This window comes from Sceloporus occidentalis, unplaced genomic scaffold (assembly GCF_023333645.1).
Source record: "Sceloporus occidentalis isolate IW3139 unplaced genomic scaffold, rSceOcc1.0.p SCAF_3, whole genome shotgun sequence".
NCBI classification, from domain to species: Eukaryota; Metazoa; Chordata; class Lepidosauria; order Squamata; family Phrynosomatidae; genus Sceloporus; species Sceloporus occidentalis.
The window spans coordinates 64,466,781-64,477,890 of NW_028316983.1; positions in this window are offsets into that span (position 1 = coordinate 64,466,781).

Consider the following 11,110-nt stretch of genomic DNA (forward strand, 5'->3'; position numbering starts at 1 on the left):
AGACATATGTATATATAAGCAGACATATGTATATATAAATAAGCACACTGTTACTTCTCCCTTCTCTTAAAGCCCTGCCTTTTGCTTGTCTCTGAGGCATATTCATCTGTAATGAGGCAGAGCAGAGAGCTGACTGCATTTCCTATCTGTATGCATATCAACCCAGCTTGCTGTTTAGAAACCCTTCTCCCTCCCTTTCCTAGACATCAGTATTCAATTGTCCTCCACCAACTTCCATCGCTCTTTTTTTTTCCACCAGCAAGAGCTCATCTAGTTTCCAGAACAGCAAACTCCATTACTCCAAGAAAAATATGGAAACTGGAAACAGGCCTCAAAAGAAATTTATCCAAATTCCCCCACCCCACAACATGAAGGCAGGCTGGAAAGCAAGAAAAATGCTAGTATACTCAATTCTGGAATATAGAAAATGCATGGAGGCTAATGCTATGTCAATGACAGACAAAACTGAAATCCAAAAACCATATCATTATAGAATTTTAGGATTCGAAGTGTCCACAAAAGCCACCTAGTCCAACCCTCTACCATGCAGGAATACATAGCAAAAGCATACCTGAAAGATGCCAATCCAACCTCTGTTTAACACCCCCCCCCCCCCAAAAGACACTCTACAGTCAGACCCAACATATGAAGCAGTCCATTCCACTATCAAACACTCCTTGGCATAAAAAAACATTCTTCCTAATGGTTAGGTGGAAACTCTTGCCTTGTCTTTTGAATCTATTGGTTTGTTTTCTAGTCTCTAAAGTAGCAGACAACAAGGTCTCCCTATCTTCTACATTACTTCCTTTCATTATTATTATTATTATTATAATTAACCTTTATTTATGAAGCGCTGTAAATTTACACAGCACTGTACATACAATCTTTTTAGTTAGACGGTTCCCTGCCCTCGGGCTTACAATCTAAAAAAAACATGACACAGAAGGAGAAGGGAGTGGTGGAGGGAAAGGGTAAGAGGTCCAGCAGTTCCTCTCTACCTCCAAGGCCTGGACCAAGGCAGATGGACTGGAGGGAGGGCTTGGGTTCTTAATGGATGGTTAATCATTTTCCAGGGAAAATACATACTCTCAAGTAGGATAATGCATATACAGTACATAGCAATACAGGAAATGGTTTGATAAACAGACAACAAAAGAACACCAAATAGCAAGCGACAATTATGCAATGCCTGGGAAGGCTACTCTGAACAGGATGGTTTTCAACTCCGTTTTGAAGCTGGTTAAAGAAGTGATGGCTCTTGCTTGTGGGGGAAGAAGGTTCCAGGAGTGAGGGGCAGCAAGTGAAAAGGGGCGAATCCGGGATGAGGCAGAGGAAATCCTGGGCTGAGACAGCAGACCTTGACTACCAGAACGGAGGGCCCTGGTGGGAAGGTGAGGAGAAAGAAGGTCTGATAAGTAAGGAGGGGCCAGTCCATGGAGGGCTTTAAACGTCGACAGCAGGAGCTTATACTGAATGCGGAAAGGGAGAGGGAGCCAGTGAAGGGATGCCAACACAGGAGAAATGTGGTCAGAGTGGTGGGTGGAAGTGATAATGCGTGCAGCTGAATGCTGGACAGAGATTAAAGGATGGAGGTGAGAAAGAGGAAGTCCAGCCAGGAGGACATTACAGTAATCAAGTCGTGAGATCACTAGGGCATGGACCAGGATCTTGGCAGTAGAGGCAGAGAGATATGGTCGGATTTTGGCAATATTGTACAAGAAGAATCTACAAGCCTTGGCTGTGGTCTGAATCTGAGGGATACACGACAGAGAAGAGTCAAAGGCCTATTACAGACAGCCAAAATAAAGCTGCTTCGAGTCACAGTGGAGGTATGGTGTTTCAATGATGCATGCGTCCTAAAAGTCCAGAAGCCACACCAAAGCCATGCTCCAGTCTGGAGTGTGGCTTTGGTGTGACTTCTGGACTCTTAGGATGCATGCATCATTGAAACACCATACCTCCACTGTGACTCGAAGCAGCTTTATTTTGGCTGTCGGTAACAGGCCAAAAATAAAACCAAGACTGTGGGCTTGCTGGACTGGTTGAATAGAAATGTTGTCCACAGAGACAGAAAAGGAGTGTTGAAGGATGGGCTTAGGAGGAAAGACAAGAAGCTCCGTCTTGGACATGTTGAGCTTCAAATGCTGATGACGCATCCACTGCGAGACAGCTGTGAGGCAAGACGAGACTTGCTGTTCAAGCCTTGGAGAAAGGTCGGGGGCGGAAAGATATAGCTGGGTGTCATCGGCATACAGGTGGTAGGAAAAACCAAAAGTGCTAATGAGTTTTCCTAAGGACTGTGTGTAGAGAGAAAACAGAAGGGGACCCAGAACAGAGCCCTGGGGAACTCCAACAGATAAGGGAACAGGAGAAGAAGTCTGACCCCCTGCAACTACTGCAAAAGATCTGCCAGACAAGTAAGATCTAAACCAGTCAAGAACAGAGTCTGAGAACCCAAGGTCAGAAAGTATATCCACTAGAAGACAGTGATCAATGGTGTCAAAGGCTGCAGACAAATCAAGAAGGATGAGAACAGAGTAAAGGCCATTAGCCTTGGCCTGTAAAAGGTCATTCGAAATCTTAGTGAGAGCTGTCTCTGTAGAATGCCTTGGGCGGAAACCAGACTGAAAGGGATCAAGGATAGAGTTGGCTTCAAGAAACTCAAGACAGCGCGAATAGACAACCCGTTCCAAAACCTTAGAAAGAAAGGGGAGAAGAGAAATCGGACGATAGCTAGACAAGGAGGAGGGGTCAAGAGAAGGTTTTTTCAGAATTGGGGAAATGAGAGCATGTTTGAAATCTGACGGGAAGGAGCCTGTAGAGAGAGAGAGATCTTTAAAGATGGTTATCATGTCAGCTCTCTGTCTTCTCTTCTCCAAGCTAAACATGCCCAACTTTCTCAATTGTGCCTCATAATGCCTGGTGTCTAGACCTTTGATCATCTTGGCTGCCTTTTCTGGACATGTTCCAGCTTGTCAATATCCTTCTTGAACAACTGACCCCAGAACTGGACGTAGTATTCAGGTGGGATCTGACCAAAGCAGAATAGAGTAGCATTACTACTTCCCGGAGTCTGGACACAATGCTCCTGTTGATGCAGCCCAGAACTGCATTGGGTTTTTTCACTGCCACATCACACTTTTGACTTTATGTTTAGCTAGTGGTCTACTACAACCCTCTAGTTCCTTTTCCACATGTATTACTAGGTGCCATCTATCCTATATTTATGCATTTCATTTTTCCTGCCTAGATGTAGTACTTTGCATTTATCTCTGTTGAAATTTGTTAATTTTGGCCCAGCTCTCCAATGTGCAACTTTATACACTAACAGTGATTCACTGTTGCTCCCAGGTGTTTTTGGACTGCAACTCCCATAACCCCTCATCATCATCACTGCTTATGCAGGGCTAGGGCTGATGGGAGTTGTAGGACAGTAACATCTGAACAGTCACAGTTGTCTGTCTCTGCTATACATGCCCACCTGGGGGTAAGTCCCAATGAACTTAATATTGTCTGATTCCATTTACTAGGAAGATCTAGTCCAAAAGCAAATACCTTAGCACAGGCTGGAAGCATTATTTGGTTTCCCTGAGCAATTTACCTATGTAAATCACCCTTCTCCAAAAGGCTAAAAGGCCTAAATATTGAGATAGAGATCTCAGGGACTGGAGATGCTATTGAATTCTGTTTTAATATTAGTTACTGTTTCCTGTTATTAGTTGCCATTTCTATTTTCCAGTTAGACGAGATATAGATTTAGCCCAGCACTTTCAGCTTTTCCCTTGGACCAGAAGCTTTTTAATGGGCTCACTGGCCTTCATTAAATATACACTTGTGGCTGCTAAATGAATTAAGAAATTGCCATATAGTTTGCAGCCGTCTCCTTTAATAAAGAAAGCTGAACATGGCTTGATCTGATGCCCTAAATTAGAGTAAGTGATGACAGCAAAGTGGTTTTGAAAGGAGGGCACCAGGAGGCAGAAGCAACATAACCAACTTTATTCTTGTACTTAATGCATTCATTAAAATCAAAGGCAAAAATCACTCATGGAAATAGCGCAAAAATGCATCTTCTAATCAGCTGACATAACTCTATAAAGGCTCCATATTCCCCCCTTATGACTGCACCCAGTAGAATCCAGATGAAATTTCTTACACTTCAAAGGTCTCCACACATCTTGAAAGGGAATATAAATAGCATAAATGAGTGGAGGAGGTTTCTCGGCTGATGGGACCAACCACAGGAGGCTTTTATGTATTAGCAGTCTAGCAACATCCTGTCAGCTAATACTCCCAAGTTGATCTGATGACTCAAAGGGGTGCTACCAAAACCTAAATAATAGATATAGCACATACAATTGAACTCCCCCACCCCCGCAGCATTTGTAATTCTTAGAATTTACCCTAACTTGAAGAACAAACAGAGAGTTTAAAATCCATGACCAGAGAAGAATGTGTGTAATGAAGCAATGCATTATGGTCCAGTGGTATACCTATAAAACTGGAAACCTATCCTAAAGGTTTTCCTTTTTCTCTTTGTTACATGTTGAGGCCCACAAATAAAGTCCGTGCTTTCAAGCTGCCTGATGGCAACTCATAAGATTTTCATAGGCAGGGAATATTCAGAAGTAATTTGCCACTTTCTTCCTCCAAATATGGCCTAGGCACTTGGTATTCCCTGGTGGACCCCTTTCTGGGTATTTAAAATTTGGTAGTTACACAGATAAAGCAAACTATATTTAATATGAACACTGGGTCAAAAATCTCATAATTAACTCTCACTTTGCTGGAGCAGTTTATGACAAGATCTTCAAAGAGGCACGAACTTGGAATGAGCAAACGCCACATCACCCAACTTGAGTTAACTCCCAGCACTCTTCAGCCAACTACTGCTGTGCAAGACTCAGCAGTGGAATTTAGGAAATTAAGATTAAACTCAAACTGTCTCTGCTGGCAGAAATCCCCTGCTGCCTGTAGAAATGCTCTTCTAATATCAGAGACTGGCCAACTGAACTATCTACCAACAGAAATGTTTTGCTGGCAAAGATCTTCTGGCAGAGGAGCCAAAAAGAGATCAGTGAATAGGCAAGCCAAGAGACATGCCAAGTTGTGGTACATCCAAAGCTCTTCCTACCCTGGGCCATGGCCACAATGCCAGCAGAAAGATTGGCCAAGGTAAAGGTAACCTAAATAAATAATCTGCAGTGCCCCAGGCTGAGAAGGCTTTGGATTCAGCACAGTTTCAGTCAGACTAGTGTGACTCAATTGGTCCTCGGCTGCATTGGCTACTTGGCACTCTATTCTTAGATTAGGTACACAGCTACCTCCTTTCTCTATCCCCAGTGAAAAAGCAGAACCATCAGATCTGCATATAGACATTATGCACTTAATTCCCATGTATGTATATGTTGAAGGACTAATAGCATAATTGGGGATTCTCATAAAACATGTATCCACAACCCTCACTATGCTGGCACAATCTTCACCTTAAACTCCAATTGATAAACACTTTTATTTTTGAGTCTGTGGTTAGTCAAGAACATCTATATACAAACCAACATATACTTTCTGAAGAGTTCCTCTGCGCATCACAATTTACAGTTAGACAAAGTAATGAATAGTACACATTAACATCTCTCACTAAAACAGAATACTGTAAATTAAAAAAGGAAATACTATTTGATGGCTTAAGGTTATGTATTTTGCACATTTTGTCATGCAGTGTCGACAAATTGTGTTTTACAGCTCAGACCACAAACAATGAGTCATGGTTTGCAGCCGTAATGTTCTCTGTGAAGAAAAAGCCTTTACCAATTCCAGCATCTCCTATAATCTAATAATTATTATTAGGAGTCTATAATTCTCAGCAACTGTAAACATTTAGATTTATAGAAATAGAATAAAGTACATAAAAGCTCATAAATAAATGCAAATAAAAACCTAACAGTTAAAACTAAGTTTCCCAATTTAAATAAATAAATAATGAGGGAGGAGAACCCTTTCAAATATATTTTCTCACAGTTTCAGCACTCACAATGAATACAAATAAAAGAGATGCTTAAAGCTGATTATTTATCAGAGCTCTGAAGAAATAAATCTATAAACACAAAAAGCTTACAAATAAAATTGATTTATATTACTGGACAGAATCATACAAAACAAGCATTATGTGGATTGTTACTGTTCAATATAATGTTTGGATTAGTGCTATAGCACTGAGCACTACATCAGTCATAGAAGTGCCATGGTTCCCAACTACTGTATACCCTCCAATATTTCACAGATTAAAAACCAGGACACAAGTGGCCAAACAACATCAGAGTGGGGTCAAGATGGCAAATGAAATAGCATTTGGCAACAGCGTTTATATTTCTATCCAGCTTATCAATGAACTCAGCACTCTCTAAGTGGTTTATAATCTGTAAACTAATTGTCCCCAGCAAACTGGGTACTCATTTTACTGACCTATGAAGGGATGGAAGGCTGACTCAGCCTTGGAGCCATGGGATCAAACTCACAAAGTTGTGGCTGCAGTACTGACTTTTAACCACTGTGCCACCAGGGCTCCCAAAAGTTATCACATAGGTGAGGGGAGGCTGCAGCAGGTTGATTTTGCCTCAATCTACTAAAAAAAATTGCTGGTTTCTCTCTCCCTGCTGAGTTGAGTGCAAACTACTTTTGCACTTTAAACACAGATTGTAGCAATGGAAGTAAACTGAGGATCAAGGGGGAAAGTGGGAGGAGGTGGAGGAGGAAGGGACATTTTAAAAGGACCTGAAAAGGTCAGGCAACAGAGGATTAATCAGGATTGTCCCTGCCAAATTAGGATAGTTGGAGGGCATGCTACTAAGGCCTAAATTATGCTGGTGCTGCCACACAAGGATACCAGAACTTTCTTCTTCTCCCTTATTATTATTATTATTATTATTGCACTTTATTTATATAGCACTGTAGATTTACACAGCGCTGTACATACAATCAATAAAATAGACAAAAATAAGCCTGCCTATGGCATACATTCTACAAAATAATAAAATAATACATATTAATACAAAGGAGGCAACAAATTAAAAACATCAAATAATAATCATGCAATGCCTGGGAATGCTTCCATGAACAGTATTCCCTCCAGCAATTTTTCAGGTCACCTAAACACCAGTTCCAGTGAGTTTCCCAGCTCTCCAAAGCAGACTGAGGGAGAAGCAGTTTTGTCAGCACAGGCCCATCATGGGATTTTGGTCTTGATGTCTAATCCTACACATAACATGACAAAAGACCAGACACAAACCTCCTCCTCAAAAATAATGCCACAGCTGGTGTTATGGAGATACCAAAGACAAGAACTGACGAAGATTGGCACCAGATTGCAGGCTACAATAGTGCCCATAAGCCCTATACACAGCCCTGATACACAGCCCTATTATAATACCCTGTAACAAATTTGGGCCAATGTACAGAGGTGAGAGTTAATGCCCCACTGCAATGCCTCAGTGTCTGTGTGCTGCACTACTGTCATATAAGCTTTTTGTCATGGCCTTTGGCTAGCACATTAACGTTTAATGATGATGATGACTATTGTCATAGCCCAGGAAGTTGCACATATGAACAGCAAAGGAGAGCCCCTCTGCCTGCTGAAGCTTAGTATCATAGCAACATTACACAGAACAGATAGGAGGTAACCCGAACTAAAGAAGAGAGTGAAGACAACTCAGCTGAACACCATCCTAAAAGACTTTTTCAAACCCACACAATATGTAGTGTCAGTACAACTTGATTCATTATCCTGATGTGGACTATAATGGGATTGCAGGCAAAAGACCATATAACAGATATGATACATGTTATTTGCATCACATGGAATATAATAGTACAGCTGTGTCAACAAAAGCCTGTCTGCTAAAGCCTATGATCTCTTTGTGAATTAGTTGCAAAAGCCATGTGTTGCTTTGCTTGTTGGTTTACAGTCATATCTCGCCTTTCTTTGATCATGGAATGTAAGAATTCATACACGGAGTTCCATGGTGGTCCAAGTACTACATGTCCTATGAGGAACGACTTAGGGAGCTGGGGATGTTTAGCCTGGAGAAGAGACGGTTAAGAGGTGATATGATAGACCTGTTTAAATACTTGAAGGGATGTCATATTGAGGAGGGAGCTAGCTTGTTTTCTGCTGCTCCAGAGACTAGGACCCGGAGCAATGGAGGCAAGCTGCAGGAAAAGAGATTCCACCTCAACATTAGGAGGAACTTCTTGACCAGGGGTTGGCAACCTCCGGCCCGCAGGCTGGATGCGGCCCGCGGGCGCCTTTCCACCAGCCCCTGGTCCCTCCTGCCGCTGAAATCGCCACCGATTTCAGCCACTCCGGCCGCCATTTTGTCCTTCAAAATGGCAGTGCCCATTAGGAGGCCCGCTGCGGCCTCCGGAGCCCTGAAACGGGGCTCCAGCGGCCGCAGCGGGCCTTCCAATGGGCGCCGCCCACCTCCCTCCTGGCTCCATCCACCTCCCTCCTGGCTCCGCCCTCCCTCCTCCCTCCTATAAATGGAGGGGCGGGAGGGAAGGAGGAGGAGGCAGAGAGAGAGAGAGGGAGGGAGGGGAGGAGAGAGAGAGAGGGTGGGAGGGAGAGGAGGGAGAGGGTGGGAGGGTGGGAGGGAGAGGAGAGAGAGGGTGGGAGGGAGAGGAGAGAGAGGGAGGGAGTGGAGGAGGGAGAGAGAGAGAGAAAAAAAAAGAGGGTGGGAGGGAGGGGAGGAGAGAGAGAGAGGAAGGGTGGGAGGGAGAGGAGAGAGAGGGAGGGGAGAAGAGAGAGAGAGAGAGAGAGAGAGGGTGGGAGTATGGGAGTGAGAGGGAGGGAGGAAGGGAGAGAAAGAAAGTGGTTTGAGACAGTGGCATGCATTTTTTGCTGTTTTGTGGCCTTACCTAGTCACTTCCATGTTGCAAATATTGCTATTATTATTGTTGTTATCCTTTGGTATTCTCTTTGCAAAATCCCCCCACATGGACTTGCTTGCTCTTTTCTGGGTTGAGACAGTGGCATGCGTTTTTTGCTGTTTTGTGGCCTTGCCTAGTCGCTTCCATTCTTACAAATATTGCTATTATTATTGTTGTTATCCTTTGGTATTCTCTTTGCAAAATCCCCCCACATGGACTTGCTTGCTCTTTTCTGGGTTGAGACAGTGGCATGCATTTTTCCTGTGTTATGGCATTGCCTAGTAGCTTCTTGCAAATATTGTTATTATTATGCGGCTCTGCCCCCGGAGGGTGGAAACTCCGCCCCTGACATGTGGCTCTGCCCCTGGATAGTGGAAGCTCCGCCCTGGCATGCAGCTCCACCCCAGAGAGTGGAAGCTCCACCCCCCCATGTGCGGCTCCACCCCCCTGGCTTCGGCCCCCCAGTTGTCTGAGGGACAGCAACCCGGCCCCCGGCTGAAAAAGGTTGCCTACCCCTGTTCTTGACAGTAAGGGCTGTTCGACAGTAGAACACACTCCCTCAGAGTGTAGTGGAGTCTCCTTCCTTAGAGGTTTTTAAACAGATGGCCATCTGTCAGGGATGCTTTGATATAGATTTCCTGCATGGCAGGGGGTTTGACTGGATGGCTCTTGCTGTCTCTTCCAACTCTATGCTTCTAGGATTCTATGATTTGCATTTGGTGGAGTGGAAACCAGGGACAGACATACATATGCCATTGGTATGTGAGAATGTCTATTCAGTTTCCAAATCCAAACTATCTTGGCACTTCATTTCCATACACAAAGGATTTTGAATTTGAATTGACATTCTCACATACCAATGGCATATATGTCTGTCCCTGGTTTACACTCCACCAAATGCATCTGAAGAAGTAGACTTAAGTCTATGAAAGCTCATGCTGCCAACTTCTTTCAGTTAGTCTCAAAGGTGCTACAAGATCTCTCTCTACATACTCAGTCAAACCCTGTTGGTTGTGACATAAACTTCCAACATTTCATAGATGAAGATCAGCACATGTGTGGCCAAGCAACATCAGGATGTGGTCAGCATGTTAGAGTTACAAATAAGGAAGAACATACAGGCTAGGAGATGCTGCCGCAGTTTGCTTTTGTCCAAGTCTATTGGGATTTGGGAATTTTGGCCCTCCTTTCCTTTATTTTTGAGTTAAATGCAAATTACTTTTGCACTTTGAATTCTCTTTGCAGCAATTGAAGTAAACCAAGGACAAAGTAGGAAAGTAGGAGGTGAAGAGAAAAAGTGGGACATGTTTAAGCAGTTTAAAAAGTGGGACAATAGAGAATTAATCAAGACTGTCTTTATCAAATTGGGCCATCTGAAGAATATGTTATGACTTGAGAGTGACACTCAACCTCCTGGCCCTTCAAATCATAAAATGAAAAGAAAGACCAAAGGGCTTACTGTACCCTAGCATCACTTCTTACTTCATAGACATGAAAGTGAGTCTCAATAGGCAAAAGCCCTTTCAAATAGTACATAAAATGCTGAATAAGTGCCCTACTGCATTTAAAGATCCTTATATTGTTGCCTTTATGAGGAACATTAGTCACTATTTCTGTATTATCTTTAATTAAATTCAAATATTAAGCAGCAATATTTCAGCTGTTTTCATTTATTTTTTATAGAGAGCACCAGGAAAAGCAATTACTCTACATCTCTGATGTGCTAAATTTAATTTTCAAATCATAGCTTTTGCTTTTTCTTCTTCTTCTTTAATTATGAACACTGAACCTTCTTTTCCTCCTCAGTTCAGGCCTATTACTGCTCCTCTTAACTTCCATATTATTTGATCAGATTTTTCAGCAGTATATTAAGGAGGAAGGGGATCAAGGTGACATTGGCTCACAATTCCACACAAAGGGGCTCAGGAGATTTGTAAACTGAGAATGAAATTAAGTCATCTGTCTCTTCTGTTTTTCTAAAAAAAAAAAAAAAAAGTACAGTAGCAACAAAATGATCACTCCTCTCTAAATCCTTCACAACATCTTTTGCTGCAGACTTTGAGACTTGCTGAATATCTTCTCAATATTCAGTATTGGAGATCATGCCAGTATACCCAGTCTGTCATATATGTCACAGGTCTTTATGTGGCCTAAATAACCTAAAGGCACTAGATGCTTTCTGATC